The sequence below is a fragment of the Rutidosis leptorrhynchoides genome, chromosome 8 (genome assembly GCF_046630445.1).
Source record: "Rutidosis leptorrhynchoides isolate AG116_Rl617_1_P2 chromosome 8, CSIRO_AGI_Rlap_v1, whole genome shotgun sequence".
Classification (NCBI taxonomy): Eukaryota; Viridiplantae; Streptophyta; class Magnoliopsida; order Asterales; family Asteraceae; genus Rutidosis; species Rutidosis leptorrhynchoides.
The window spans coordinates 285,865,248-285,872,414 of record NC_092340.1 but is presented as its reverse complement, the minus strand read 5'-3'; positions in this window follow the sequence as shown (position 1 = coordinate 285,872,414).

The following is a 7,167-nucleotide window of genomic DNA, read 5'->3' as shown; positions in this document are numbered from 1 at the left end:
GATTGAATTTAAAGTTAATGGTCACAGAGTTAAACATTACATACATGGTCCGATGGAAGTCGACAACGAAGTTAATCACAATTTCGACACCACAGCTAACTAAGTGTGGGGAGAATCAAGTCTTTAAAGGATAATATGTATTTCTGTTAGAGTTAGATTGTCTGTTTTCGTGTAGTTCTCGAAAATGGAACCCGAATGGTCTTTCCCTAGCAGACCCTAAAGAACTAGTCTTCTCCCCCCATTCTGAATTTTTAATTTTTTTTTTAGGTTTTTACGAAATGAAGACTGCCTGTGAACTAAACCATGGTCTAATGCTACACGCTTTGATCACTAAACGTAATAATGACATACTACCGAGTGAATTAGTATCAGTAATCAGAGAAAGAATGGACGGAGTTAGAAAAGAATCCAGATGCGAAGATAATAAATTACAATTTGGTAAAGGAAAATCAAAATCCGCAGCGAAAAGAAGAGCACGACACCTAGAAAGATGTCACAAATGCGGAAAATGGTCACATGGAGGTAAATGTTCAAATAATCAAACCTATTCAAATACCGAATTTGTTACTTTATGCAGAGACGGACCGTTCATATGTTTAGAAGAAAAGACACTGAATGCTCTAGGTTACGCCTATGTAGCTATGGAAAACCAATTAAACCGACTATCTTATGAATGGGATAGATCATATAACTAAGAAATCTATCTCACAGGTAAGTCTGTACAGTTTTTATTTTATTTTTTTTATTTTTAACCTTTTGATAATAAACGCTAATTTGTTCGCTATAAAGTATTAAATTGGTATTGAATAAAATTAGGTTTGGCGACCGAAATTATTGATATCATTCAAAAATTTATTACATCACTGCGAAATTTAACGTTTATTCTTAAGGTATAAATATCTTTAATCAATCAACCCAAAATATTTCAAAAATTCGTCATGAGTAAAATTAGGTCTTGGAACCGAAATTACTTTGCCGAAAAGAGGGGCGCATATTTTTGATAATATTTGATTGATTAAAGTGGGGTAAAAAGCCAAAAAGATTTTTAATTTTATTTTTACCATGTTTTTAAAATTAATATTTAAATCTTAAATTAATATTGTAAACTTTGTAAAAACAATATATTTAAAATTGTAAATACTTGAAAAATTAATATAAGTTTAATGAGAATTTATAATATGAATTTTTAAATTAAGTTTGGTGTGAATTTTTAATTTTTAAAATATGAATTTTTAATTTTATGCATTTCAAATTTTAAGTTTGGTGTGAATTTTTAATATTAATTTTGAATTTTATATTTAAGTTGTGAGAATTTAAAAACAAAAATTTACTTTATCTCATTAAGTTAAAAATAGGATTTTTAAAATTCTTAGTAAGTTGAAGACTAGGTCTTTGAACCGAAATTGCTTTACCCGAGGAAGGGACGAGAACTTTTATTATCATTATTTTTAATCTTATTGAATTAAAGTATGCCAAAAACATTAAAAAACCCAAAAATCTTTACTTTAAAAAAAAAACCGCGCTTTGATTTGACAAATTTTAAAATTTTGTCGAGGGACAGACTAGGACAACGATCCGAAACGCCCTCGCTCCTAAAGGAAAACAAAATTTTTAAAATTTAATTAATTATAAGTTTTATAAAGCATAAGGTTTAAAAAAAAAAAAAAAAAAAAGAGCTGAAAACACTGTAGCCGGCACCCCATGCGATCGCATGGGTTTTGCACTTGGAACCCATGCGATCACATGGGGACCAAATGCAGGTCAGAAACAAATACAGCAGCGGGTCTGTTCTTCACACAAAACACACACATACACCCGAAAAAACTCTCAAATCTTCACCAAATTTTGCCAAAATTCACCGTAATTCGTCATTTTTCTTGCTCTAATCATGCCTAGATTCTCATTCTTCAGCAAATTGGTAAAAATTACACCCCTAAACTCTATAAATTCCTAGTTTTTGTGATAATTACCAATTTTTTACCTAATGCAATTTTGTTAATTTCTAGTGTAATTAGTGTTAAATTGTTAGTATTTTATGCATGTATAACCTAGATTGATGCTATTTAACATGATTTGAAGCCAAAAACTTCAAAAATTTTAGAAATCTAGGGTTTGTGTTCTTGAGCAATTTGGGGCTTTTTGATATAAACAGTTTATGGCCGATTTTTGTCATGAATTATTGCTAAATTGAGTAGTGTAACATGTTTAGATAGATAAATGATCCAAACAATGATCCTAAACATGATTTTTGGAGATTAAAGTGGACTTTTTAAGTCCAAAATTCATGAACTTGATTAATTTGATATATTTGCCATTTGAGACTTGTTTAATTATTAATAATGAATATTTTGACATGTTATTTGAGTTAAATGCTTATGAATTTTGTATACATTTTCATATGTGCTTATTTGAAAAGTGTAGAATTGTGAAAAATTGTGAAAATGTGTATAAGTTTAATTTTGATTTAACATGTTATAGTGATTGTTTTAAGTTGTTATTTTGCTAACACTAATGCATATTTGGATGCACAATTTTTGTGTTTAATGTGTTTTACAGAGAGCCGATACTGGAGGTTCAGGAGCATCATCATCTAGACGACCAGCACCAGCACCAGAACCAGAACCAGAAATGCAACACGAACAAGAACCACAACAGGAACAACAACAGCCTGATCAGCACATACCTTATTATGATCCAGTACAATTTGTTGATGAATTCATAGTATTCCCAATGAGGCCGCCAGTAGAATTCCCAACGATTCCTGAGCACACTCTACATCCTAATCTGAGATTTGATAGAAGATGGAGAGATTACGAGACATATCAAAGGAACAAATTCAAATTGGTAACAAAAAATGTAGAGGTGCCAAGGGTAATTGATTGGGCCCCTTTGGAAATGGTCCATCTAGCTGACCGTGTTAGACAGCTTTTAGTTCAAAGGTATGGCAGTTCTTCTTTTACAGATTGGGAACGTCTTTTCACCATTCGTAGACCTGTATATAAGGAATGGTGTGTTGAGTTGATGAGTACTGTATCACTTGATACAAATATAGTTAGGATAGATGATAGAAGATTTCTTAGGTTTATCCTTGGCGGTAGGATGTACAGAATGTCCATGCTGGACATGGCCAGGGCCTTACAGATATATACTCCTGGTGAGTTGCTATTACCCGATTGTACAAACTTGATTCATTATGGTGAACGGGTAGATAGTAACTTTGACGCTGACGCCATTTGGAGGCGTATGTCACATTTTGATGTTTTTACACGAGCAGGAGGACACTCCTATACACATATTGACAGAGCCGAGCTTCGTATTATTCATAGATTTTTGGCTAACTCGATTACACAAAGAGGTCATAATAAAGAAAAAATTACCTTATATGATTTATTCTACCTAAAGTGTATTCGGGATCCTAGAAGCTTTGTCAATATCCCTTACTGTGTTGCTTTTTATTTATCTAAAATGGTAGAGGGAATGCAGGACGGGAGTATAATAGGAGGAGGTATTTTTGTTACTCTCATTGGAGAGTATTTAGGTGTTGATAGGAACCAAGGAGGTCCATTACAGATTTGTAGAGAACAGGTTGAGCCCTTAGGATTGAAAGTTTATGTGGGTGCTAAGGTATTGAAAAGTAGACGTAACCAGGCAGTACCCTATGAGGGATCTCATCCTCAGGTAGAGAGAGGCTCAGACGAGGAAATGGAGGAGGCAGAAGACATTAGGGATGTCTTTCGAGATGCTATTCTTGACGTCCACGTTCGTATAGATGAGGAAGCAATGACGAACGCGGCAAGACATAGTACATATAATGAGCCAGCTATCATATCAGGTATCAAATAACTATGTACCTACTCGACCTGCTCATTTTCCGCCACATAGCCCCGATATCCGACCACCCTTTAACCGGTATGACTATAACCAAGCCTATCAGAACACCTATAACCAACAATGGAACCCACCCGATGAGATGAACTGGAACCCCTATCCAGACTGATTTAGTTCCATTTGGTTATTTTTATGATTTTTATGTTTTTATCTTTTGACTTTTTCATGTTTAAACTTATGTTATTGGATAAATTTGTGTAATTTTTATTATTTTCTTATTATTGTGTACTAATATTTCATATTTAGAATTTGAAAGTGGGATATTAAGTCCCATTTCAAATTGCCATGCATGATTATACTTGTATGTATGTATATTGTCGATTGTTCAAAACAGGGTAAAACAGCGCATTTTCAAAGACTGGAATTAAGTTCAGCAAAAGCTACTAATTTTGACGACAAGATGACAAATAAATGTGATGTAACAACAGACGAAATGAACAAATGCTATGCACCATCTATCATTCAGCAAACAAACGCCAATATATTTGGAAACTTTGGTAAAATTTAATCATTTCTACGCTAATCACCCTCAATAATTTAAATTGTACTGATTTCTTGCAAATGAGGGCATTGCAAGATCTTAAGTGTGGGAAGGGGTTAAATTCTTTCGGATTTTTAAAATTTTTATCTTTATACACTTGGTTACCATTAAAAATACTAGTAACGTAGTAGTTGTATTAGAATCTAGTGCTCTCTGATAATAAAGAACAGCCCTAGTCTTATATACTGACTACCCAATTCTAGTAAAATTTTTCAAAATTTTCAATTAAATGAACTCAAAATTATGTTTATACATATTTATGAACGATAAAACTAGGTGTTAACACCGAAATTATTGTAACCTCGGAAAGGACATAAATTGAGAAACAAACCAAAATGTTGAAATTCATTTAAAATGGAATAGAGGACGATAAAAAGGAAAATAAAAGCCAAGTGTGGGAAAATTTACCAAGTTATCTTAAACATATGTCACATATATCTGTAACAAATAACTGAAAATACTTTTGCTTTGGACTAAACTAAACCATTTTACCCGATGAAAGAAAAGAAGAGATGGATCTACACGATGAATCAATTCCATCATTAAAAGGAAGTAAAGTCTTCCGAAAAAGACACGCGCTTCTTGATTTAGGTCAAGAAGTTGTCGTCTAGACCAGCTGTAGGTTGACGAAAAATCTAGAAAAGTCATCTCTAAAATCAGCAGGAAATCCACGGACCTCAGCATCAAACAGGGTCGCCAAGTGGTCAGATTTATCCTAACCATGAGAAGGATTTATCTCGTACAATGGGGGGGCACCGTGCAAATTAGCTTGATAAAACTAATGAATCAGATCTCCAGAAAGGATAATCTCCTTAAAAGATCAAAAATCAGCTTTTAAGACTGATATTACTCAATCCTTGAGATTGACTTTAAAGATTGAGAATTACAAACTCATGGAATTCGATGATATCTAAACTCGAGCTTGAACGAGAAAATATTTTGATCAAATTAAAACCGATTTGTTTTCTGAAAACCCATTTTCAATGCGTTCATTACCATTGAACGTAAAATCCTAGGAATTCACCTGGAATTCATTAGGTCACCTGAACCAAATCGGGTGTCAACCGTAAGAACGGTGGTTGCATAGTGGTCAAAGACAGGACCTTGTGCCAGACCGAAAAATCATAAGGGTGAGCTTTACTATTGCTCCTACCAAGGATAGTAATTGCATCCGACACGTTATAGACCATAATTAAAAGCATGTCAGGGGACATTGCCTTAACAGTTGCTTGTTCAACGCTTTCCTTTACAACCGGACGGTAGTTTATCGAAAGGTAATATACGGGACAAGTAAACTGGACGTGTTGCTTTCCAAATACAAGGTTAGGAAGTGGGTGACACAAAACCGCAAGTTTTGAGCTAAAATTTTCAAATCTGAAACCCACAAAAATATTTTGCAAACACCGGTGAAGGGTTATTCCGGAAAACTTATCTAGGGTAAAAGCTAGATTGAATTTTTAAAAGATCAAATATTTTCATAAAGATCCAATTTCCTTAAGGATCTACATTTTCATAGTCATGTGGGACTGTAAACCGCCTTTCAAATGTGCACTTTGCTTTGGAAACCGAAAGTAAATCGGCTATTTGATTGCAAGTGTCATTGACCTAAACCCGAGGCAACTGTAGATGACACACCCACCTTTAACCATGGTTCTATCGTTACTATCATTGTTTATACCGCCGTATAGAAATCACTGATGTACAAAGTGTGAAGAATAAAGAAGTGATTCTAGTATTTCAAGACGATATTGCTTGAGGACAAGCAACGCTCAAGTGTGGGAATATTTGATAATGCTAAAAACGAACATATATTTCATAGCATTATTCCTCAAGAAAGACAAGCTTTTAGTTGCAATTGTTCTATTTACAAGTGATATTCGTTTAAATAATAAAAGGTGAAGACAAAAGACAGATTCGACGAATTGAAGACGCAAACGACCAAAAAGCTCAAAAGTACAAAATACAATCAAAGAGGTTCCAATTATTGATAAGAAACGTCTCGAAATTACAAGAGTACAAGATTCAAAACGCAAAGTACAAGATATTAAATTATACGCCAGGACGTTCGAAAATCCGGAACCGGGACATGAGTCAACTCTCAACGCTCGACGCAACGGACTAAAAATTACAAGTCAACTATGCACATAAATATAATATAATATTTAAATAATTCTTATAATTATTTAATATATTATATTATTTATAAAACCGTCGGCAGAAGAAAACAACCAAATATGAGCCTCCCCAGCTGGCCATGCGATCGCATGGCCTGAAAGGCATAAATCCATGCGATCGCATGAGCCCTAGTTCCAGCCCACATGCCTATAAAAATCGAGCTTTGGTGCACCACAAATCCATCTATCTTTCTCTTTTCTCATTCATACGTAAAATATATATATATATATTTATAATTTATATTTTAATTTTAATTATAATTCTAATAATAAGGGTATGTTAGCGAATGTTGTAAGGGTGTAAGTCGAAATTCTGTCCGTGTAACGCTACGCTATTTTTAATCATTGTAAGTTATGTTCAACCTTTTTAATTTAATGTCTCGTAGCTAAGTTATTATTATGCTTATTTAAAACAAAGTAATCATGATGTTGGGCTAATTACTAAAATTGGGTAATTAGGCTTTGTACCATAATTGGGGTTTGGACAAAAGAACAACACTTGTGGAAATTAGACTATGGGCTATTAATGGGCTTTATATTTGTTTAACTAAATGATAGTTTGTT